A 27,080-nucleotide genomic window follows, 5' to 3' on the forward strand; every position below is an offset into this window, starting at 1 on the left:
TCACATTCTACTTGGCTAACAGGCTAGGTCCAAGGAAGTGAGAGCCAACAGTCACTCATTGTGTCACTTCATATATACCATTATGTCTCCTTGCTTTTCAACAATTTCTTCTAGGTTTCAAATCGTTCTGAATCCAGTCTCTGAGGTAATACTGCTGGGTTAAGTATAGATTTTTCCTTCTTCAAGTACATCAGGATATGGTTTAGCTTTATTAAACTTCCAGATTTTCACTGTGTAAATGAGCAGACACATCAGAAAACAGATCAGCTCCAGGGCCAGGATGGCCAGAAGGAGATCAAGATATAATCTGATCTGCTGGGTTCCAAGGAAGGAATGCTGCAACACAGTATGAAGAGAATTATTGTGTTGCCAGTGGAGTGTATCATTAACGCAAATCTCTTGAGATGCCTTATCCATCAGTAGATCAAGTTATAGCCTCGATTTCTGACTTTGCTGTGGTGATACTGGATGTAGCATTCAAGATGTAAACAGAAAACCCACCACAAAATAACTTTCCAAAGGATTACAACCATTTGAACTTCAAGAGGGTTGGTATAGTTTCCTGGGCACCTATCTTCATTTAGATTAGGGTAAGAACAAACCACATCTGTTAAAAATGCAAAAAATAACACAACATGAATAAACAAAAGATCTGCTATGACGACTGTAGGAAAAAGATGGAATCGGTCTAAAATGAGCTTCTAGTGAGTAATAGTAAGAGAAGCTGAGTATCCAGAGGTGGGTCATCTTCAATACTTTGAATGATACCCAAGAAACCCCTTAAATTTTTAACCAATTTTGCTTTAAATATATGAGTCTCAAATCAACTTCCAGGTCTCACAGTTTTTCATTTTCTCAACCCCTCCATCCTTCCCCCAATGCCATTTTCCAAAGCTGGAGGCCAAAGCTTTAGCCAATCTGGCCTCTCCACCTGACAGAATCAGTATTGTTAAAATGTCCACACTACCCAAAGCAATCTACAGATTCAACGCAATCCCTATTAAAATACAATGATGGCCAGGCACGGTGGCTCATGCCTGTAATCCCAGCACTTTGGGAGGCCGAGGCAGGCAGATCATGAGGTCAAGAGATGGAGACCATCCTGGCCAACATGGTGAAACCCTGTCTCTACTAAAAATACAAAAATTAGCTGGCTGTAATGGCACACACCTGTAGTCCTAACTACTCAGGAGGCAGAGGCAGGAGAATCACTTGAACCTGGGAGGCAGAGGTTGCAGTGAGCAGAGATTGCACCACTGCACTCTAGCCTGGTGACAGAGCAAGACTCTGTCTAAAAAAAAAAAAAAAAAAAAAAAAAGACATTCTTCACAGAAATCCTAAAATTTACATGAAACCACAAAAGACCCAGAATAGTCCAGGCAACAAGAACAAAACTGAAGGAATCACATTACCTGACTTCAAATTATACTACAGATCTTCTAAAACAGCCTACCAAAACCAAAACAAATTGTAGTACAGAGCTATAGTAACCAAAACAGCATGGTACTGGCATAAAAATAGACACATAGGCTGGGCGCGGTGGCTCACGCCTGTAATCCCAGCACTTTGGGAGGCCGAGGTGGGCAGATCCTGAAGTAGGGAGATCAAGACCATCCTGGCTAACATGGTGAAACCCCGTCTCTACTAAAAATACAAAAAATTAGCCGGGCATGGTAGAGAGCGCCTGTAGTCCCAGCTACTCAGGAGGCTGAGGCAGGAGAACAGCATGAACCTGGGAGGTGGAGACTACAGTGAGCCAAGATCACGCCACTGCACTCCAGCCCGGGCAACAGAGCGAGACTCCGTCTCAAAAACAACAACAAAAAATAGACACATAGACAAATGGAATCGAATAGAAAACCCAGAAATAAATCCATACATCTAGAGTGAACTCATTTTTGACAAAGGGGCCCAGAACATACATTGGGTAAAGAGCAGTCTCTCCAATAAATGGTACTGGGAAAATTGGATATGCATATGCAGAAGAATAAAACTAGAGCCATATCTCTCACCATACACAAAATTCAAGTCAAAATAGATTAAAGGCTTAAATCTAAGACCTCAAACTATGAAACTACTAAAACATTGGGGAAACTCTGCCCAGGCAAAAATTTCTTGGGTAGTACCACACAAACACAGGCAACCAAAGCAAAAATGGACAAATGGGATCACATCAAGTTATAAAGCTTTGGCACAGCAAAGGAAACAACAAAGTGAAGAGACAACCCATAAAATGAGTTAGGATATTTACAAACTCTCCATCTGACAAGGGATTAATAATCAGAACATATAATGAGCTCAAACAACTCCATAGGAAAAAATATAATAATCTGATTTTAAAATGGGCAAAAGATCTAATCAGACATTTCTCCAAAGAAGACATACAAATGGCAAACAGGTATATGAAAAGGTGCTCAACATCACTGATTATCAGAGCAATGCAAATTAAAACTACAATGAGATATCATCTCACTCCAGTTAAAATGACTTTTATGCAAAAGACAGAAAATAACAAATGCTGGCATGGATGTGGAGAAAAGGGAACCCTTGGACACTACTGGTGAGAATGCAAATTAGTGCAGCCACTATGAAGAACAGTATGGAGATTCCTCAAAAAAACTAAAAATAGACCTACCATATGATCCAGCAATCCCACTGCTAGGTACATACCCAAAAGAAAGGAAATAATTATACTGAAGAGATACCTGCATGGCCATGTTTATTGTGGCACTATTCACAATAGCCAACATTTGGAAGCTACCTAAGTGTCCATCAACAGGGGAATGGATAAAGACAACGTGGTACATATACACATTGGAGTACTATATTCAGCAATAAAAACAAATGAGGTCCTGTCATCTGCAACAACACGGATGCAACTAGAGGACGTTACGTTAAGTGACATAAGTCAGGCACAGAAAGACAAACTTCTCACATTCTCACTCTTTCATGGGAGCTAAAAATTAAAACAATTGAACTCATGGAGATAGAGAGTAGAATGATGATTTCTAGAAACTGGGAAGAGTAAGGGGTTGGTGCAGAGGGCCACAGAATTGAGATGGTTAATGGGTTTAAATATATAGTTAGAATGAGTAAGATCTAGTATTTGATAACACAACAGGGTGACTACAGTCAACAATAATTTATTGCACATTTTAAAATAACTAATAGTATAATTGTAATGTTTGTAACATAAAGAAATGATAAATGCTTGAGGTGATGGAAACCTCATTTACCCTGATGTGATTATTATGCTTTGTATGCCCATATCAAAATATCTCATGTACTCCATAAATATATCCACCTACTATTATATGTACCCATAAAAATTTTAAAAAATCAGTGAAGTAGAAAACCAAAAGGCAACAAAAAAGTCAGTGAAAATAAAGACTGATTATTTGAAAAACATCAATAAAATCGGTAAATCTCTAGCCAGGCTGATGAAGAAAGAGAGAAAATACAAACTACCAATATCAGCAATGAGAGAAGCGACATTACTACAGATTCTACAGGTATCATAATAAGGGAATATCATACACAACTTTATAAGTGCACCAACTCCTTGAAAGACACAAATGAGCTCTCTCCAGAAGGAAAAGATAACCTGAATGGCCTAATATCTATTAAATAAATTGAATCTGCTCAGCAAAAAACAAACAAAAACTCAAGGCCCAGATAGCTTTACTGGGGAAATCTACCAAACAATTAAGGAATAGTGTCAGTTCTATACAAACTCCTCTGGAAATTGAGGGGAAAAAAACAGTGGGGAAGGAGAGAAAGGGGAGGAGGAGAATACTATCTAATTCATTTTATGAGCCTAAAATTATTCTGATACCAAACCAGACAAAGATATCACAAGAAATGAAACCTACAATTCAACACCCTTCATGACAATATGTAAAATTATGGCAAATCAAATTCAAAAATATATATATATAAAAAAGATACATCATGTCCAAGTGTAGTTTCTCCCAGGAATGCAGTTTGATGTGTGAAAATCAATGTAGTTCAATATGTTAAAGAACTTAAAAACCGGCTGGGTGCGGTGGCTCACGCCTATAATCCCGCCACTTTGGGAGGCCAAGGCGGGCGGATCACCTGAGGTCGGGAGTTCAAGACCAGCCTGACCAACATGGAGAAACCCCATCTCTACTAAAAATACAAAATTAGCTGACCGTGGTGGTGCACGCTTGTAATCCCAGCTACTCAGGAGGCTCAGGCAGGAGAATCGCTTGAACCCAGGAGGCAGAGGTTGCAGTGAACCGAGATCGCACCATTGCACTCCAGCCTGGGCAACAAGAGCGAAACTCTGTCTCAAAAAACAAAAAAAAAGATTTTAAAAACTATATGATCATCTCAAAAGATGCAGAAAAGCATTTGATAAAATTCAACATACATTTCTGATAAAAATTCTCAGCAAAGGAGCAACAAAGGAAATTTCCTCAACTTGGTAAAAGGTATCTGGTAAGACTTTTACATAAAAGATAAAGTCTGAACCCTTTCTCCCTTAGTATCAGGAACAAGACAAGCAAGTCCACTTTCACCACTTCTATTTTACTAAAGGTTCTAGTCAGTGCAATAAAATAAGAAAAAGGAAATAAAAGGTATTCAAATTGGAAAAAAGAAAAAATTGCCTTTATTCAAGGATGATAATTGTCTAGGTAGGAGACCTAATAGAATCCACGAAAAAAGCTATGAAAACAAATAAGTGAGGTTAACTAAGTTGCAAGATGTAAGTATGCAGCAACCTACAGTGTTTCTATATACCAGTAATAATCAGAAATTAAAATTTTAAAAATATCTTTTATAACAGCATTAAAAAATAAAACCTTATGGAAAAATCTAACAAAAAATAAGCAAGGCCCATATACTGAAAACTGTAAAATACTGCCAAGCAAAATTAAATAAGACCTAAATAATTGGAGAGATATATTTTGTTCAGATTGGAAGACTCTATATTAAAAGATGTCAATTCTCTCTCAAATGGATCTACAGACTCAAAGTATTCCCCATTGAAATCTGAGATTATTTGTAGAAATTGACAAAGTGATTCTAAAATTCATATGAAAATTCAAGAAACCTAGAACAAGCATAACAACTTTGAAAAAAATCACAAAGTTGGAAGACTTACACTACCTTACTTACTTCCAGACTTATTAAGAAGCTACAGTAATAAAGACTGTACAATATTGGCATAAAGGCAGACAAACAGATCAATGGAACATAATAAATTTCAGAAGTGCTCCCTCCTGGACATATATGGTCAATTAACTTTTTTAAAAAGATGCAAAAGGAGAAAGACTAATCTTTTCAAGAAATGGTTCTCAGGCCAGGCACAGTGGCTCACACCTGCAATCCCAGCACTTTGGGATGCCGAGGCAGATGAATCACCTGAGGTCGGGAGTTCAAGACCAGCCTTGCCAACATGGTGAAACCCCATCTCTACTAAAACTACAAAAATTAGCCAGGCGTGGTGGTGCACACCTGTAATCCCAGCTACTCAGGAGGCTGAGGCACGACATGAGAATCACTTGAAGCACTGGGAGGTAGGGTATGCAGTGAGCCCAGATCACACCATTGCACTCCAGCCTGGGTGACAGAGTAAGACTCTGTCTCAAAAAAAAAAAAAAAAAAAAAAAAAAAAAGGTTCTCAAAGGATCAAATATCCATATGCAAAAAAAAATTACTTTGATCCATACCTTGTATCATATATAAAATGCAACTCAAAATGGATCATGGACTTAAATATAAAACATAACACTGTAAAACTTTTAGGAAACAATATAGGAGAAAATCTTCAAGATCTAGGGTTAGGCAAATTGTACTTAGACTTCCTAAAAACACAGTCCATAAAAAAATTAATAAATTGAACCTCTTCAAAATTAACTTTTCTTCTATGAAAGACCATGTGAAGAGGATGCAAAGATAAGCTACGAAGTAGGAAAAAGTATTTGCACATATCTGACAAAGGACTAGTATCTAGAATATATAAAGCACCTTCAAAACTCAACAGTAAAAAACAAAATCTATTTAGAAAATGAAACATGAACAGACATCTCACTGAAGAGGACATACAGATGGAAAACTGGCACATGAAAAGATGTTCAACACCATTAACCACTAGGAGAATCCAAATTGAAACCAATATCACTATTACAACACATCTAACATAATTACTAAAATAGAAAACAGTCACAACACCAAATGCTGGCAAAGGAGAAACTAAATAGCTCACATCATTAGTAGATATATAAAATGGTACAACCACTTTCGAAAAGTTTGGCACTTTTTTTATGGATCTAACCATGCAATCGCCATACAACCCAGCAAACTGCACTACTGGGCACTTATCAGAGAAATAAAAACTTACATCCACACAAAAATCTATACAAAAATGTTAATGGCAGCTTTATTTTTAATACTAAAAAACTACAAACAGTCCAGAGGTCCTTCAACAGGTGAATGGTTAAACAAACTATAGTACAAACATATCACAAAATTCTATTTAATAAAAAGAAAAGAACTATTAACAGATGCAACACCTTGGATGTGTCTTGAAAGAATTACACTGAGTAAGGCCAATCCCAGAAGGTTACATATTGCATGATTCTATTTATATAACATTTTTGAAATGGCAAAATTTTGGAAGTGAAAAACAGATTCACAGATGCTATGGGTTAGGAATGGATGGGTGGGGTGGGACAGAGAAAAGTGTGTGTGGTTTTAAGAGGGCAACACAAGAGATTCTTGTAGTATATAACTGTTCCATATCTTGACTATGGTGGCAGATATATGAATCTTCACTTTTGATAAAATTGTATAAAAATACATGCACACACACACAATTACTGTACAAGCAAAACTGCAGAAGTCACAGTAAGATTGGTGGGTTGTATCAACATCAGTATCTTGGTTGTGACATTCGTCTATAATTTTACAAGATATTACCGTTAGGAGAAACTGGGTCAATTGTCTATGTATTTTTTTAATCATCCAACATATTCAACTGTGATTCACACATTATAGTTTCTCTGCATATGTTTTGATTTATAGCTTTCCTTCCATCCCAAACATGCACCAAAAGGGTAAAGAAGCTATTATCTCAACTAAATGGTGTCAAAAAAATGACCATTATTCTTAACCTAACTTTACTCTTCAAAACAGAGAAGCAAAATACTAGAAATACTCAATGCCCTACATTGAGAAAAATGTACTATAATCATTCAGCAATAAATATACAAGTTGCAGCAAATTACACGGTACAATAAAATCTTAATAACCTAAAATCCTACTAAATATATTTCCCTTCGTTAATTGGAATTGTTTTTTGAGAAACTGCTGTTATGTGAAAAGAACACATGGCAAAGAAATTCATCACAAATGTAAGAAAATGATTACTTCACGAAAATGATAATCCTCATTCTTTAAAATTTAAAAATTAAAACAGCACTGTCAAACTGTACTTTCCATGATGCTGGAAACATTCTATAATCTGCATTATGCAACACATTAGCTCCTAGCCACAGTGGCTATTAAGCCTAGAAATATGGCTACTGGAATTAAGAAAGTGAATGTTTAAATTCGGTTAAATAGCCTTATGGCTAGTGACTTCAACATTGGACAGGACAAACCTAGAACTTACAGAGAAATTTAAAAAACCACAGAGAGACAGCCACAGTGTAAAAATCATCATCATCAGTATATTAGGTCAATATTTCTCAAACAAGGCACTACTGGCATTTTGGGCAGAATAATTCATTGTGCAGAACTGTCCCAAAGAGAATATTCCTTTCAAATGATAAGGGTATTTTTCCCAAGTTTAGTTTTATGACAACTTTTGAAATTACAGAGTATTATTACATTCAAAGAAATTACTAAAGCTAGCTATTAAATTCACAGCAATAATGCATTTTCACCAGCAGAGGGAAGATATATGTTATAAAACCATCACTTCGTATATACCATATTCAAATATTTAAGAAGCCCAATTGTAGTGAAAAGACACTATTATATTCATTTACACAAAAAGAATTTGTACTTCTGTAAGAAAGCAAATGTGCTTGGCCGGGCGCGGTGGCTCAAGCCTGTAATCCTAGCACTTTGGGAGGCCGAGGTGGGCGGATCACGAGGTCAGGAGTTCGACACCATCCTGGCCAACATAGTGAAACCCTGTCTCTACTAAAAATACAAAAAAATTAGCAGGGCGTGGTGGCGGGTGCCTGTAGTCCCAGCTCCTTGGGAGGCTGAGGCAGGAGAATGGCGTGAACCCTGGAGGCGGAGCTTGCAGTGAGCCGAGATGGTGCCACTGCACTCCAGCCTGGGGGACAGAGCCAGACTCTGTCTCAAAAAAAAAAAAAAAGAAAGAAAGAAAGAAAGAAAGAAAGCAAATGTGCTAAAAAACAAATGTATATTTTTTTCAAAAATACACCAACAAGCCTCCCAGAAACCAATTTTTGTCAACTGTATCAGTTTATTCAAGAGTTAACTACAATCCCTCAAACAAAACAAAGTAACCTTGACAAAAGTTCCATTAAGCCTTATTTCAAGGGCCATTTACACCCATATTAATAACATTCCTTCCGCTGCGAAACAAATTCCAAACAATTTTCTTCACAGACCATATAAGTTGTCAGAATCCCAAGAGAAAATAAGCATTTGTTTCAAAAGTAAACTAAACACAGAAAACAAAACAAGCAATGAAATGTGGCAAAGGTGTTAAAAATGGCAAAGGACTGCCTAAGAAAAGCATAAGAATACTAAAGATTCACTTTCTTAAATCTTACTGCACTGCATAGCAGGTAAAAAAACAGACTCTGAAGCAATTTGGGTTCAGCTTCACAACAGAAATTTTCATAAGAGCTTAGAAAATAGTTTAAATGTCTACCAAAAAATACAAAAATCAAACGGCCTTTTCTAGTTCCTTTGACCCTCTGTATTGCATTTAATTTTCCTAACCATATCCCCTTCTTAAAACCCTGGCAGGGTGCAACGGCTCATGCCCGTAATCCTAACACTTTGGGAGGCCACAGTACGAGGATCACTTGAGGCCAAGAGTTCGAGATCAGCCTGGGCAACACAGCGAGTGAGACTCTGTCTCCACAAAAAAAATGTCTGAAATGAGCTGGGCATGGTGGCGTACATCTGTAGTCCCAGCTACCTGGGAGGCTGAGGTAAGATCATTTCAGCCCAGGCGTTTGAGGCTGCAGTGAGCCATTGTGGTGCCACTACACTCCAGCCTGGGTGACAGAGTGAGGTTCTATGTTAAAAAAAAAAAAAAAATCTCTTCTCCCAAGGCTTCTCTATTCTGGTTCTCCTTATAGTCTTCCTTCACAAAGAATGGGACGATTCTACTTCATCCCATTGCCTCTCTACAAAGTCTTCATCATTGACCCTCTGGTTAGACAAGTGTTGAATCGAGTAATATGGCTTTAGGAAACACTTCTATGCCAATAACTCCCAAATCAACAATTGTCCCTTTGTCTATTTTCTCCCTGACATTTCTGCCCAGTACTTACACCTGCCTTCAGAAAGGTATGTACAAAGCACGTCCACTAAGTATATGCACAAACCTGTTTACCTGGTTATTCCTACATGAAATAACTTTGCCATTCTCCTTTAAGTTTGATTTCACTCTTCCTCAAGAACTACCTCTTTTATTAAAAACCTTCCCTAGCCCCCATTCTTGGTGATTTTTACTTTCTCTGAATTTATTTAACATCTAATGCTTGCATTACACTTTCCAGAATATACTGTGTGTTTATGGCCTGCCTCTTTAAAGTAAAGGCTCCTCAGGGCAAGGTAGGGTAGGGTTTCTGCTGTGTATCTCTCACTAATGTCTACTCTAGAGAACCAGCAGATAAAAAGTTAAAAAAAAAAAAAAAACTATTAACTACTTTATTTTCCTGAGGCTTCCATCAAGTATTTTTGCACTGGTCTAGTCTCAGAATCTGTTCAATTACGTTTTTTACCAAACAAAATATAATTCACAAATGCTTCCTGCAAAGTAATAAAATGAATGAGTGCTCAAAAAAAAACTAAGACCTGGCATAATTACCAAACACCTACTCATTTATCAAACCCTTACTTTGTGCCAGACATTACTTCACAAGCTCAGTTAATCCTCACAACCCTGTGACACAGGTATTACCATTCTACATGTAATGACACTGGAGCTCATAAAGTTTAAATACCACACCCCCACCACCAAGAAGGAAGGAGGGAGTGAAAGGAAGGAAAGAATCAGAGCCAGCAGTGGGAGAGCTGAGCCTTCAAAACAGAGCAGTGAGCTTTCAAAGCCCATGTTTTCCCTATCCTAGTGTGCCTCTCAAAGAGAAAAGAAGAGCAGTGACTACTAACCCACAGACACCTGGAGGAAGAATATTACAGAGGAAATATTACCATATAACTACTTTTTTTTACTTTATCACGTAACCTTGGGTAGAAGGAATAAAAATGTAAACAAGTTCAAAATATCATAAGGACACTGAAAAACTTAGAAGTTCTTTAAGGAACTAATAAAATCTACACATACAGCATTCACTCCCCTGAAATTTTTTAAATGTTCATTTACTTCAGCAAAGAAGTTGAACTTTGGTGATCATTTAAAGGATTTGGTGGTCATTAGAATGTTATAAAATAAAAGGAGAAATGAAAATGAAGCTTAATTTTTAAGAATTCATAATCCTTGTTTCACCTGATGGTCTTAAAGTTTACCCCTTGCCAAATCTATAATTTCTTTGTTTGCCCAGGTGACTTAGAATCCTTAAAAAAATCAGCTTAAAATTTCAAAAGTCTGATCAAGCACAGTAAAGCCCTCTTTATTTTGTTCACCCCTTCACCAATGCTCTAGTGCTTTCCATCTATCTGTACAATCTCTCTCAAACACAAAAATATTTACAAATACCTCTTATTTTCCACGCTATTTACAGATTCATATAAAGAGATAACCATTTGTTCCTAGTTAACATTGCAGATGACAACAAATATCATCCCAACTTTTGAAAACATGTTTACATTACTGCCAAATTTATGTTTGAATAAATTGGCTAAATAATAGATAATCCTTGCTCACTCTGATAACTAATTATCTTCTTAATATGCTGCCATTACTTAGATAACAGTTTGGTTAAGCATAAAAACCCACAATTTACCTCCCTTCTCACTGTGCACAAGGACTGAATTTAAAGAGAATGAAAAGATTAAAAAGTTGGGTGTTATCTTTTGTGAAGGTCAAGGGTAACACATTAATATGTTACCTGACAAAGTAACAGACAGATTTCCAGAAGACTTGGGTTCACTCCCATGTTCTCTCACTGTTACATTGCTTTTAACAAGTCATTTAACCTCTTTTATCTCTAGTATAGGAGATTCGAACAGATACCATACAGGTCTATCTCTAAACTTTCAACAATTCCATAATTACTGAAAAATACATAGATCTGAAACTGAAAATATTTTTCCAAAATGCTCAACCCACTTATTCACGGTCTTATGGGTGGAATATGGAGATGAATGGTGCAGCCCACCAGGATACCCAGAAGAATGAATGTTGTCTGGAATTTTGTGTTCTCTTGGCCCAATGACTGGTCAAGAGAGAAATGTGAAAAGGGTTGCCAATCCCACCCTCCCAAAATGTAGGGGCAAATCCTAACAGAATAGAAATGACCAATGAGCACATTAAAAAATGTTCAATATTCGTAGTGGCTCACGCCTGTAATTCCAACACTTTGGGAGGCCAAGGCAGGTGGATCACAAGGTCAGGAGTTCAAGACCAGCCTGGTCAAGATGGTGAAACCCCGTCTACTAAAAATACAAAAAAAAATAGCCAGGCGTGGTGGCGGGCACCTGTAATCCCAGCTACTCAGGAGGCTGAGGCAGAGAACTGCTTGAACCCGGGAGGCGGAGGTTGCAGTGAGCTGAGACTGCACCACTGCACTCCAGCCTGGGCGACAGAGCGAGACTTCATTTCCAAAAAAAAAAAAAAAGTTAAATCTTAAGAGTATCAAGAAAATGCAAAATAGTATAACATTTTCACCAACTGTATTAAGGAAGCCTTTTAAAAATATGAATACCCAGTAACAGACTGGGTACAATAAGTCAGCTACTCTTTTTTTGAGATGGAGTCTCACTCTGTCGCCAGGTTGGAGTGCCATGGCATGATCTCCTTTCACTGCAACCTCCGCCTCCTGGGTTCAAGTGATTCTCCTGCCTTAGCCTCCCTCCCAAGTAGCTGGGATTACAGGCGTGTGTCATCACGCCTGGCTAATTTTTGTATTTTTAGTAGAGACAGGGTTTCGCCATGTTGGCCAGGCTGGTTATGAACTCATGACCTCAAGTGATCCACCCACCTTGGCCTCCCAAAGTGCTAGGATTACAGGCACGAGCCACAGCACTCGCCTAGCCATTCTTTAGATAGTAGTGGTGGGAAAGCAAACTGGTCCAAACACTTCTGGCAATACAGATCAAACAAGTTTTAATCTGGTATACTCTTTAACATAGACCTTAGATTTTATTCTGGAAAAAAAAAGCATGCACACGAAGCTTTGTAGCAGCAGTATATGTAACCACAAAAGTTAGAAAACATACCAATCAGTGGAGAGGGATTATTTTTTACAAACTTTTAAATTATTTTAAAACATTTACTATTAGCCAATATTCTGTGCAGAGGGCCGGGCATGGTGGCTCACACCTGTAATCCCAGCACTTGGGGAGGCCAAGGCAGGTGGATCACTTGAGGTCAGGAGTTCGAGACCAACCTGGCCAATACGGCAAAACTCCATCTCTACTAAAAATAAAAAGTTAGCTGGGCGTGGTGGTGGGCGCCTGTAATCCCAGCTACTTGGTAGGCCGAGGCAGGAGAATCGCTTGAACCCAGGAGGCAGAGGTTGCAATAAGCCAAGATAGCGCCACTGCACTCAAGCCTGGGCAACAGAGGGAGACTCTATCTCAAAAAAAAAAAAAAAAAAAAATATGTGCAGAGAATAACCTTAAATCCCCCTACACTGTCCCACTATGCTTATTTTCAGCAAATGACTTCATCAACTAATTGTCCCCTCACATTTCAGACCCATCTTACTCTCTCACAACTTGATCCATATTCTTCCTGATCTTTTTTCTCCTGTCAAAAGCTAACCATTTCATTTGTATTTTAAGTGTTCTCTAAACCTTGCATTAATATATTACCTAGATATGCCACACTTGCTTCTTAGAGAACTTGCTTGCTCTTAGTCATGAAAAAGGAACGCCTACCTGCTATTCCTGCAGCCTTATTAGCACCTAATAGAAAATCCTGCACCTAGAGGCACCAAAAAACCTGATGTTCTAAAGATTCCACAAGCAACTTTAGAGCTGTGTATGAATAACACAACTCCTCAAGAAAAACAAAACATTAAACCATTGTTTTCCATAATGTTTTCAAAGTACTCATTAGTATTCTAATTGACTTGGCACACACAAATAAAAAACACACACACACACAAAAGGCACCAAAGATCTTTCATTCTTTAAACCAGCATCAAGAAGTGTATCACTTCTGCAAAATCTTTACTCAGACCATTAAATTTATTTGCAAGGAAGATGAAAATAACTTTAGGAGTGTATATGTCACAAAAATTCAAATAAAAGAATTGAGAAATTGCTACATAATCTACAGTAACTGTTAACATCAGCAAAAGAAGTAAACAACATATTTGTATGTTTTTTGTTTTTGTTTTTGAGACAGGGTCTTACTCTGTTGCCCAGGTTGGAGTGCAGTGGCACAATCACGGCTCACTGCAGCCTTGACCTCCTCAGGAGATCCTCCTACCTTAGCCTCCCAAGTAGCTGGCACCACAGGCATGTGCCACCACACCCAGCTATTTTTTTTTTTTTTATTTTCACTTTTTGTAGAGACAGTTTCGCCATTTTGCCAAGGCTGGCCTCGAACTTCTAGGCTCAAGTGATTCACCTGCGTTGGCCTCCCAAAGTGCTGGGATTAGAGGTGTGAGCCACCATTCCTAGCCTATGCATTGTATTTTTTTTTAAAATAAACTCCCTCATCCCAATCCTTAGCAACCACTGACCTGTTTTCTGTCCCTATAAGTTTTATCCTTTTATTTAATAGAAATCCGTGTAATTATGGCTGGGCGCAGTGGCTCACACAGATAATCCCAGCACTGTGGGAGGCTCAGGTGGGCAGATCACCTGAGGTCAGGAGTTCGAGACCAGCCTGGCCAACATGGCAAAACCCCATCTCTACTAAAAATACAAAAATTAGCTGGGTGTGGTGGCACATGCCTGTAACCCCAGCTACTTGAGAGGCTGAGGTAGGAAAATCACTTGAACCCAGGGGGCGGAGGCTGCAGTGAGCCCTGATCACACCACTGCACTCCAGCCTGGGAGACACAGTGAGACTCCATCTCAAAAAAAAAAAAAAAAAAAAAAAAAAACAGGAAATCCATGTAATTGTAATCCATACTCTGTAGTCTTTTGTGTATGGATTATTTTGCTAAACAATGTTTTTATGACTCATCCACTAGTTCATTGCTTTGTACTGTAAAACATTATTCCCCTGTACGGATGCACTATTTTCTTTATCCATTCATCAACTGATAAACATTTGAATTGTTTCCAGTGTTTGGCTATTATGAATAAAGCTGCTATAAACATTCAAGTGCTTGTTTTACTTTGTCTTATTATTAAGTTGCATTATTTCTTTAGATATTCTGAATAAAGGTCCTTACCAGATATAATATTTCTCCCAGCCAATCTATGACTTTTAAGTGTCTCTTGAAAAGCAAAAGTTTTTAATTTTGATGAAGTTCATTTTCTCAATTTTAACTTTATGGAATATAATTTTGTGTCCTATCCAAGAATCCTCTGCTTAATTCAAGGTCCCAGAGATTTTCCCCCATGTTTTCTTCTAGCAGTTTTATAGTTTTAGCTCTTAAATTTAGTTTCATGATCCACCTCAAATTAGTTTTTGTGAATGGTCTGAGGTAAGGTTCAAGGTATTATACATTCTGTTGCTGTTGTTGTTGTTGAAAAGACTATCCTTTCTCTCCATTGAGTTACCTTGGCACTTCTGTTAAAAATTGACCATAATATGTGAGTCTATTTCTGGACTATGTATTATGTTCCACAGATAACTGTAGCTTTTTAATAACTGTTAAAGGCAGGTTGTGTAAGACCTCAAACATTCTTTTTGTTTTTCAATGTTTTGATTTTGGAAGGTCCCTTGCATTTCATTAAAAATTTTAGAATCAGGCCGGGCGCGGTGGCTCACGCCTGTAATCCCAGCACTTTGAGAGGCCGAGGCAGGCGGATCATGAGGTCAAGAGATCGAGACCATCCTGGCTAACGCAGTGAAACCCCGTCTCTACTAAAAATACAAAAAATTAGCCGGGCGTGGTGGCGGGCGCCTGTAGTCCCAGCTACTCGGGAGGCTGAGGCAGGAGAATGGCGTGAACCCGGGAGGCGGAGCTTGCAGTGAGTGGAGATCGCGCCACTGCACTCCAGCCTGGGCGACAGAGCGAGACTTCGTCTCAAAAAAAAAAAAAAAAAAATTTTAGAATCAGCTTGTCAGTTGCAACAAAAAAAGCCTTCTGGGATTCTGACTGGAATAATGTTGAATTTAGAGACTAATTTGGAGAGAACCGACATCTTAAAAATATTGAGTCTTCTAATCCATGAGCATGATATCTCTGATACCTCTCTCCACTTCTTTAGGTACAGTATTCATTAATTTCTCTCAGCAATCTTCTGTAACTTTTGGTATACAGGTCTTGCACATATTTTGTTAAATTTATCCCACAGTTTTCATATTGTTATGCTATTATAAATCGTAATTTTTATTTCAACTTCCAATTATTTGTTGCTAGTATATACAGTTATTTTTCTATAGTCACTTTATTTCTGTAAACTTAATAAACTCAATTATTCATTCTAATAGCTTTTCTATAAGTTTCTTAGGATTTCCTACATAAATGATCCCATTGCAAAGAGATCGTTAAATGACCCTTGCATGCATGTATTTTTAAATAGGTCCTGTGAGAAAGGCTAATTTAAGTAGTACTTCATCATCCTATACCATCTTAAATACACCCAACTCAGTACCACTTATAAAAATCTAAATTCTGGCCGGGCGCAGTGCCTCGGGCCTGTAATCCCAGCACTTTGGGAGGACAAGGCAGGTGAATCACTCGAGGTTAGGGGTTCGAGACCAGCCTGGCCAACATAGCAAAACTCCGTCTCTACCAAAAATACAAAAATTAGCCGGGTGTGGTGGCACACACCTGTAAGCTACTCCAGAGGCTGAGACAGGAGAATTGCTTGAACCCGGGAGGCAGAGGATGCAGTGAGCCGAGATCGTGCCAACGCACTCCAGCTTGGGCGACAGAGTAAGACTCCATCTCAAAAAACAAAAAAAAACAAAACAAAAAATCTAGATTCCATATACAATTTTTATCACAAATCCACTTTGGTAGGCAGAATAATGGCCCCCAAAGAAGTCCTGTTCTATCCTTGGAATCTCTGTGAATAACTTAAGGATACTGAGATGGCGGTACTGTCCTGGATTACCCAGATAAATCCAAAGGGTCATAAACATGCCAGAGAAGATGTAATGATGGAAGTGGAGGGCAAGGAGGAGCAGAATCAAGGATGACATGCTGCTAGTTTCAAAGATGGAGGAAGGATCCATGAGCCAAGGAATGCAGGTGGCCTCTCCAAGCTGGAAAAGAAAACAGATTCTCCCCTAGAACCTCCAGAAGGAATGCAAGCCTGCTAACACCTTGCCTTTAGCTCAATAAGACTCTTTTTGGACTCTGACCTGCAAACCTGCTAAAATGATAAATTTGTATTGTTTTAAGCCATTCAGTTTGTAGGATTTTTTAATAGCAGCAATAGGAAATGAATATACTGGTGATCATTTCACTTAAACATTCTTCTGTTAATTTTTTTGTCACTGTGCATCATCATCACCCTACACCAAAAGCAACTTCCAAGAGTAGAAATGCATGAACTAAATAACGCCCTAGGCTAAACCATAATTTTTATGTATTTTCCTATAACAGAAGATAAAGCTATCCCAAATATTATTTCCCACAGAATTCCCCTTATTTTCTTAAGTTTAGGCTTGAGCTCATCACTGCTCAATGAAAGGCACTCTTTATAAAAGATCAATGAGAGACATCTGAAGGTCTACCATCAATCACTTGGATCTCTGGTCAAATGGAGACCAAAAATTGTTGGGGTATAGGGGCCACAGAGAATGGAAGATTATTAGAATTACTTTTAATTCTCTTTCCTTTGAATCCTCAAGGTCCTCACATTTATCACTCAAAATATATGTAAACATAAAATCAGCATGTTTCCAGGAGCACTTTATCTAAGCTCTGTTTTAAGTGAAATAATTTTAAAAATCACTTCTATATGATACTGTAACTAAATGCCACTCCAAGTTAAACACAGTTCTACCTAACATCTGAGGTAGAAATACTGACATTAATAGTAAGAAAGCATTACAGTGAAAAAGTTTTAAACAAAAGGACTCCTCAACCTGTGGGGAAGAGTCGTATGAGATGTGTGATATAGCTTGGGATAATTAAAGATAATACTAGGTAAATTTGCTCAGCAAGACCTAAATCATCAGTGAAAAGCTTTAAATAAAAACTATAAAAGTTTGATGGCAATCCATATCTCAATAGGACTCAAAAAATAAACTCAATAATATAATTTTTTAATAATAATAGTAAATACTGACATAGAAGTGGTGAAACCCCATCTCTACTAAAAATACAAAAAATTAGCCGGGTGCTGTGGTGGGCACCTGTAGTACCAGCTACTCGGGAGGCTGAGGCAGGAGAATGGCATGAACCCCGCAGGCAGAGTTTGCAGTGAGCTGAGATCGAGCCACTGCACTCCATCTCAAAAAAAAAAAAAAAAAAAAGAAGTGACAAGGTATGGGATTCAAGAAAGAACACAGACCATACAACATTGAAATAAATCTTTGAAATAAGGATTAAAGAGAACAAGGACAACTGGTCACTAAGTAAGTCAGAGGCAAAGCTTGGACTGAATCCCAGCTTTGCTCAACCAAGCTAGTGTTCTTTCAATTCTATCACACTGTTTCCATGGTTTAAAAAGCCCAGGTAGATGACCAGTATCTTGCCTAAGGATATACCTTAAAAAAAAAAAAATTTTATATATATATAGACAAAACAAAAAACAAAGAAACAAAAACACTAAAGCACTTATCCGTAGACTCAGTAAGTTTCTAAAATAAAGTTTAGGCAAGGTGCAGTGGTTCATACCTCTAATCCTAGCACTTTGGGAGGCCTAGGCGGGAGGATTGCTTGAGGCCATGAGTTTGAAAGCCCAAACAACATAGCAAGGCCCCTCCCCACCACACCCAACAAAAACATTTTTTTAAAATTAGCCAGACATGGTGACAAGCCTGTAGTCCCCGCTACTTGGGAGGCTGTGGCAGGCAGATCACTTGAGCCCAGGAGTTAGAGGCCGCAATGGGCTATGATCACGCCACTGCACCCCAGCCTGGGCAACTGCATGAGACTCTGTCTCTATAACAAGGAAAAAATAAATAAATAAAATAAAGTTTTGTGATTAGACAAAAATTCCAATTTGTTTAGATTGGTATTTTGAAGTTATGGTGGTTCTGCTATTAAATGCAAGGAGGGAAACTAAAATGAAGATATTGCCCACATTTGAACACATTTGGCAATAATCTGAGAAAAACCTTAAATTAGCTGAAGGTGACAGTCTTCCCAACAACAATCTCTTACATCACAAAAGTTCTACAACAAAAACAGGTGTTTTATCTGTCATACCATCAAACATAGTTAACAGCACAGACTATATCTCCTGGGCTCAAATCCTGACTCTACAGTTCAGATTCCCACCCCTATCTCATCTCAATAAAATCACAATTTCCCCAGGTTATAAAAGCCTCTAATGCTCATCCTTGCTCCTCCAGACTGTACCCTTATTAGCAGGCTAGGTTCTAGAGCCAGCACAGATATACTGAGGCTCCAACATGTCCTGTATAATATACTGGAAGAAAATACATATTACCAATTATGCTTTGAGTTCCCCAAGACCACCCTCATGTTCAGTAATTTGCTAAGAACATTCAAAAGATTCAATATACAGTTGTACTCATCGTTATGATTTATTATAGCAAAAAGATACTAAGCACAATCAGCAAAGGAGAAAGGCACGAAAAGTCCAGGGGAAATTAGGAGCAAGCGTCCGGGTGCTCCCTTCCAGTTGAGTTGCAATGAACACACTTAATTCTCCCAGCAGTGAGCTGTGATAACACATGTAAAATGATGCCAACCAGGGAAGCTCATCAGAGACTCAGTGCCAAAGGTTATTAGGGAGACCGGTCATGTAGGTACCCCTGCCTGGCACATATGCCAATTCCAGAATCCCAGAAGAAAAGCAGATATTCAACATAAACCACATTCATTATACAAACAACTTAGGCACAATGACAGACTCTTGTCACTTAGGGTGGTGGGACCATCCCCAAGATCCCCCTCAGATGTCAGCCAACCGCTACAAGGCCTGCTTTGTTAACTCTTTTTTCCACACCAGTGACTAACAGATCCTTTTGAGCACGAACCTTATCTACCTATCCCCTGCTAATCCCCAGGTCTTAAAAAAGTGCCAGTCACTCCCCTCCAAGTTTTTTTTTTTTTTTTTTTTGAGACAGAGTCTCGCTCTGTTGCCCAGGCTATAGTGCAATGGCACGCTCTTGGCTCACTGTAAGCTCCGCATCCTGGTTTCAGGTGATTCTCCTGTCTCAGCCTCCCGAGTAGCTGGGATTACAGTAGTACACCACCACACTCAACTAATTTTTGTATTTTTAATAGAGATGGGGTTTCACCATGTTGGGCAGGCTGGTCTCAAACTCCTGAACTTAAGTGATCCACCTACCTCGGGCTCCCAACATGCTGGGATTACAGGTGTAAGCCACTGCTCCTGGCCTCCCAAAATTTTTTTAATGAAAAAATTCCTGGCTCCACTACTTTAAGTTCTGTGTAGCTGGATAATAATATTACCTACCTCAAAGGTTGTTTTGAGGATTATATGAGTTAATATATGTAAAGTGTGAAGTACATCATCTCTGGTGAAAAAAAAAAAAAAAAAAAAAAAAACTATATAATTTGTGAGTATATATGTAATGTTATTATTTGCTTTTTTTTTTTTTTTAACATTCTCCAGGTCACAATGGAGCTACCCTATCTCTAAACTTCTAATGAATCTACCAATGTAAACACAGATTAGAAGTTAACTGGTAATTGTTTCATGTCTACTGAGATCTCTAACTAGCTTGTAGACAACTATACCCAAAACTTTTTGTTTTTGTTTTTTTGAGATGGAGTCGCACTCTGTCGCCCAGGCTGGGGTGCAGTGGCGCGATCTCGGCTCACTGCAACCTCCGCCTCCAGGGTTCAAGCAGTTCTCCTGCCTCAGCCTCCCAAGTAGCTGGGACTACAGGCATGTGCCACTGCGCCTGGCTAATTTTAGTATTTTCAGTAGAGACAGGGTTTTGCCATGTTGGCCAGGGGTGGTCTCAAACTCCTGGCCTCAGATGATCCACCTGCCTCAGACTCCCAAAGTGCTGAAATTACAGGCATGAACCACTGCACCCGGCATCCAAAACTTTCTTAACACACACAGTAGTATCTAACGTAGTACTTAATCTTTTTAGTGCCCAGAAAATACTGATTTATCAACAAAATTAAATGTCTGTTAAATCAACTCTACAGTGGTAAGAATGTAAGGCGGTCAACTCTTCTGATAATAATTACAAAATGGCCTCCAAGTTTCTTTGATCTTCTTGCATTGAGAAAATTGAGAAACTGAACTAAAATGGCTTAATTCTAATCCGTGAAAAGACGATTAGTAGAAGCATTTGAAATAAGCAAAAGGGGCTGGGTGTGGTGGCTCACACCTGTAATCGCAGCACTTTGGAAGACTGAGGGAGGCAGATCACTTGAACCCAGGAGTTCAAGACTAGCCTGGGCAACATGACGAAACGTGGTCTCTACAAAAAATACAAAAATTAGCTAGGCATGGTCACACACATCTGTAGCCCCAGCTACTTGAGAGGCTGAGGTGGGAGGATTGCCTGAACCAGGGAGGGAGAGGTTGCAGTGAGTCTACATCGCACCTCTGTGCTCCAGCCCAGCGACAGAGTGAGACCCTGTACCAAAAAAAAAAAAAAAAAAAAAAAAGCCAAAGCACTTTTTTGAGTTTATAAAGTATATAGTTTCAAATATTCTACTTTGCCTTAAAGAGAGCATGGATTCAAGTCCGTTATAGGTTAATAAAGGTGGAGAAAGATATATATATCTTGTACAGCAACAATTTAGGAGATGTAAGTCTCCTTAATTAATGAAGTCAAGTACTGAAAGTTTTATCTTAAACAAGCAAACAAAAAAAGACAAAGATGAACTGTGAAGAACAAAAGGAGGGGAGACAACATGCAGCCCAAGTTTTAAACTGATGAGTCAGAGACCAATGGTTTCCATCCCAGCTCTGATACCAGGGCTCTCCCCAATCAGGAAAAATCTCAAGATCAGCAGAATTACAAGAACAACAGACCCATCAGACTGAAGTTTCACATTGTGAGGAAACTTTTAGATTGGCAAATTTTTTTGGGTGAATTATAATCAGACTTTTACTTATATAAATTTGTCCTATAAGCATCAACATCATAATAAACACCAGTTCCCCAAGGTGAACTTTACTTTTTAGTAAATATTACTACACTTCAAAAGTAACAACTCTAAAATATCAAAGACTTAATGAAAAACATGAACTCTTGGATTGGCTCTTGCAATCAAATGGGCTCTACACGTTTCTACTTTTTGAAAAAGAAAGCTAAAAGACTCCCTTGAAGGCAAGGTATTGGACATAATTAGGATCTGCCAATTATCTGCACATGGAAAGCACAAGTGGGACAGAGGCCACATTCCTACAGAAAGGGCAACTAACAAAAAATGTCTACAGACACTAAGTGGTTGCAGCTCCATAGGCCTTATTCCCCCATCAGCATGCCAGTTTCCTGGGTGAGAAGCAGCTATGACAGTGGGGCAGCGGCAGCAGTGGTGGTATGTGTGGCCTTGAAAGCAGTTCAGTAGTGGCTCCCTGACTTTCCCTCCTCCAGCCCTTCCAATGACTTGGTAAGTACCTGATTCCTGAAAATAGCTACAGCGGATCTCTTTCCTGCTCTATACCCTGACTTATATATTGACATTGTGTGAATTTAGGTCCTCTTACCCTCTTCTTGGACCACTGTTCAACATCTCCTAACTCAGGATTTGCCTGCAGTCCTCACTGTCCCAGTTCTTCCTCTGACCTGAGACTACCAAAACTGATCATGCTTAAAGAAAGCTTATGTAGTAAGGACCACATGGAAACTTTTTCTGTTCTTTCATACTGGTACATTTGTGTGTGCAGCTGTGTCCTTTAATTCCTTCTCTATCTGATGACATCCCACTCCACCTTCAGAACCTAGCTCAAATGAAGACTCTTTCTGTGACTGGTCCCAACAGGGTCACTCCACATGCCACTCCCTTTCACAGGTGCACTCCCTTTCACACACCCTGCTGCCTGCCAGGGGCTCTGTGCTCATTCATTCACACATTCATTCATTCAAAAAATATTTGCTTAGTTACATTTGCCTACCACATGTCCTGAAAACTGAGGATACTACCCTAACCAAGATAAACAAGATCTCTTCTCTCTTACAGCTATAATCCAGCAGGGATATACTATACCCCATAATTACCTAAATAATGTTTAATTACAATTGTGGTAAGTGCAATAAAAGATTCAGGGTGTTGTCTTTTATGTATAAACAGAAGCCTAACCTAATCTCAGAGGATCAAGGAGAATTATTTCCCTTGAAAAGACATTTAAGCAGGAATTGAAAGATGAGCAAAAGTGAGCAGGCAAAAACTTGTTAGAAAGCTTCCCAGGCAGAAGAACAGTACGTGCAAAGGTCTTGAAACAGCATTCTAGGAACTGTAAAGACCACCAATGGGCAAAAGTCAAGGTGCAAGGGGAACAACAGCCCAAAATAAGTATAGAGGTAGTTATTTCTTAAAACCATTATTACAAGCACTGAGCACATCATTTTAGAATCACTTATTTGCAAAAACACAACCCACACTAAACAAACTCCTTTAGGTCTTACAAATTTTTTTAGCTCTCTTACCTAATACAATATCTAACAGTGTGTCTTCAAGTCAAGATCTGCGGAACGAAGAAACGACTGCTTGATCTGAGCAATGAGCTTACCCTCTCAGTATCAAGACAGGCTAAACAAAACAATCTCTACAGTTAAAAAACCTTACGTATCTGACTACCCGAAATTGAATGGGCAAGAGACTCACTTTCATACCAATTTAAACATGCTCAAAATCAAACCTAGCAAAAGATAGAAACAGGCCAAATGTTCATCAATAGATGGATAAACTGTGGTCTATCCATACAATGGAATATTATTCAGCCATAAAAGGAGTGAGGTACTGACACATGCTACAAAATGAATAACTTTGAAAACATATGAAGTGAAAGTCAGAAACAAAAGTCCATATGTTGTATTATATGAAATATTCAGAACAGCCAAACCTACAGAGATAGAACATGCAATGGTGTCTGCCAGGGGCTGGGGAGAGGGGATAGTGGGAAGAAACTGCTCAATGTGAATTTTATCTGTATGGTTTTTTTTTTTCCCTGAGACGGAGTCTTGCTCTGTCACCCAGGCTGGAGTACAGTGGTGCGATCTCGGCTCACTGCAACCTCCGCCTCCCAGGTTCAAGCAATTCTCCTGCCTCAGCCTCCCACGTAGGGATTACCTCTGCCTGCCACCATGACTGGCTAATGTTTTTGTATTTTTAGTGCAGACAGGGTTTCACCATGTTGGCCAGGCTGGTCTTGAATGCACTTTTAAAATCTCAGAAATATACATTAACAAGCATGGGACATGTCAATGTGGTACCTGCCCAGCCCAGCGATGTTTTCTAGGAGCCCTACCCAGCCAAGTTCAGGCTACTCCTGATGTCCAGCACAAGATGCCCTATTCTGAGCATGTGAAAGAATACAGAAGTGAAAAAAGAAAAAATCAAAGCTAGGATTACCTGTAGATAACGCTTTAAATACTGAAAACTAAACTTGAAGCTGGCAAGGCGTCCCCAGTCCTCACTGCTCCCTAAAGTGCCACCAACTAATAACCAACAAGAGCTGCTTTAAACTCCCACTGAGTCATGAATGCAGCTAGGAGAGAGGAGGAGTAGTTCCATCTGCCTGTTCTTAAATTCTCCAGTTGTTCAACAGATTTGGTAAGAGCAGGATCAAGAGCAGGAAACTGGTGCCTATGCCATCCTTTTCTCCTTCCTTGCTTCCTAAATACTGTCAATCCAGGAAACACAGCTGGTGATTCAGTAAGAAAATGTCAAAACCCAATTGATATACCTCTACCAACTATTATAAGGCAAGATAATACAGGCACCTCAAATCCTAAGCTTTAGTTTTGGTACATATTCTCAAAGATCAGTGGAAGAAGCTTCTTTGAAAGAAAGAAAATTGAGTTAACTAGGAAATAACTTTGAAATACAGTACATGAAAAGTTTGATGCAATTTACTAGACAGTGAAGAAAACATCAATACATACACAGAATGAAACTTCTTAGTAACTGAGCTGTAGAGTAAGACCTTTAACATATCTTTTAAAAGTACTACATTTATTATGTCATCCTAGCATATAGATCCAAAATCATGTAACAAGCCAAGAATTCTACTAAAAAAGCCTCCATAATGTACTTCAACCTTACCACATACTCAAAAACTGTGAAAATATATTTACATCAATTGCTCTATCACGTCGAATTTTTCAATTATTACAACCATGAAATCAAGTCTAATTAAACCAATCAGTGGCCTTACCTATGATTTTTTGCCTGAAAGATCAAGATAAAACAATGAAATAATTTACAAGATCATTTTAATATTCTTCTAGATTTAGTAGCAGCAAGAAAAAAATAATCCTTGTAAATTATACTGTGGAGTTAGTTCATGCCCTTCAAGCTGCACCCTTGTACTCTTGATACCACTCTCTTCTCTCCCACTTCCTTCACTTCTCAAAACAAGTAAACCAACAAAAGGCCAGACAAAACCAAAATACAAAAGACATTCGTTCAATATATATCTACTGATTTCCATGGCAATACAATACTTCCTATTCTTCAGGTCCAAAGAAGTAAAACTTTTGATCCTAATTTAAGAAGTACATGATTCTCTTCTCTCCACCCCAAAAGAGTAAATAAAAAAAAAAGTTAACATGGTTAATAACGGCTTTTAAAAATCTGTATTATTTTAGAAAGCATTAGTGAAAATCTGATTTAATAAAGTACTTTTTTGGAGACAGAAATTTGAACAAAAATTAAATTATTTTTAATAATGTCTGTAGATGAAGGAAGGTTAATTCTGAAACTGTTACTAGTCGATTTTTAATGAACAGATTTAATATTTACCAGCATCTCTACTTAACCATGTTATTACTCAAAATGACAAAATGTGTACTATTTAGCTTCAGCTTCTTTCTTCTTCTTGGCCTTTTAAAGGACCATTTTTCAGTGTTTTGCTAGTGCAGTCAATGAAGAGCAAGCAACTGAGCCTAAACACAGTGCAGAACTCCCAAATAACCACACACAATCAAGTTATTAGGAAAACAAATATTACAAGAACCAGGCATGGACTTTGTAAAAACTCATCACCTGAAAAGGTTACATAGGATAAATATAATCTTGACTCAATCAAGTTACTATATTGAAAAGTGCTTCATAAAAATAATCTAGTTACAGTATTCCCACATGATTCTTCCAGTAATTCAGTACCTGCTACGACAGTGAAGTAACCTGCTGATGCTGTGTGGCTCAGTCTAGTCAAATATTATCAGCCTACTGAAATGTGACTCATTTATATAGTATTGAGAAAGAACAGTAAAGCTTCAGGAAAAGTCTAAGTCAAATAACACAGAAATCTTAAAGGACATTCCCCAAAGAGACTGTCTCCTGCTTTGGAGAATTACCCTATTTCTCACCCAATAACGAAATAAACCAATTAAAAATATACACGATCTTTTCTTAACTACACAAGACATTCCTTTAAAAAAAATTAGAAATATTTCCCTTGAGATTACTTACAAGACATTAAACATAAATCAGATCTCCAAACACAAAACATAGCAGCTAAAAATAGTATATCTATTTCAAAGGCTGAGGCAGAAGCCCTCCAACCGAACAAACTAAAATTAGGTCTTTTCCATCTCTAGATCTTTAAAATAAACCTTCAACATTTATGAGGTACACAAATCGGTGTCCACATATTCTCCCAAACTAGCTGGTCAGAGAAAACCTAATTACTAAAATCTTCAGAAATACAAACCCACTGTCCTCCAAGAGACTCATGTAACGAAATTCCTCTTCATTCTGGCTAATAACCAGACTAAAAAACAGTACTACTACTAATAAAGACCTTTTTCCAATTAATTTATTCCGTAAAACTCAAACCCACCGAAAAAGACCACCATACTCTTTTTCAGGAAGCAGAGATAAAAGCCTCGTACAAAAGCTGTCAGGTAGGCAGGCAGGTAGGGCTCCGTCTAGGAGACCAAGAATCCGAGCCCGGAGAGGGAGGACGTGGTCACACCGGAGGGTAGAGGAGGGGATCGAGACCTAAGGGCGGCCCCACCCACAGAGATAGCTATGAGCAGAGCTAGGAGGGCAACTCTCTAACCCTAAGCTCTGCCCAGACCCGTGCCCGGTTCCGCGCTCCCAGCCCCGCTCCTACCCCCAGCCCTGTGGAGGGTCCGAGCATCGCTACCCCGGCACCTGCTCAAACCCGTGTCGGGGACGAGGGGAGGCTGGGGCCACTGACAGGGCCTGCGGGCCTGACCTCGCCGCCGCCTCTGGCGGACTTGAGGGTCGACAGGAGCCCTGCGCCCGGGCGCTCAGCCACCCGCCCTCCCGTCAGGGCAAGGGCCGGCCGGCGAAGCCGAGGCATCCGCT

The 27,080-nt window shown here is 38.8% G+C and overlaps 1 protein-coding gene and 1 pseudogene across 3 annotated transcripts in view; both read right to left on the reverse strand.

Moving 5' to 3' along the window:
• Positions 1-27,075, reverse strand: LOC105738973 (annotated as a pseudogene).
• Positions 1-27,080, reverse strand: part of SMAP1 (small ArfGAP 1) — a 198,770-nt gene that overhangs the window by 171,207 nt on the left and 483 nt on the right. The window lies entirely within an intron of this gene.

The sequence above is a fragment of the Nomascus leucogenys genome, chromosome 3 (genome assembly GCF_006542625.1).
Source record: "Nomascus leucogenys isolate Asia chromosome 3, Asia_NLE_v1, whole genome shotgun sequence".
NCBI classification, from domain to species: domain Eukaryota; kingdom Metazoa; phylum Chordata; class Mammalia; order Primates; family Hylobatidae; genus Nomascus; species Nomascus leucogenys.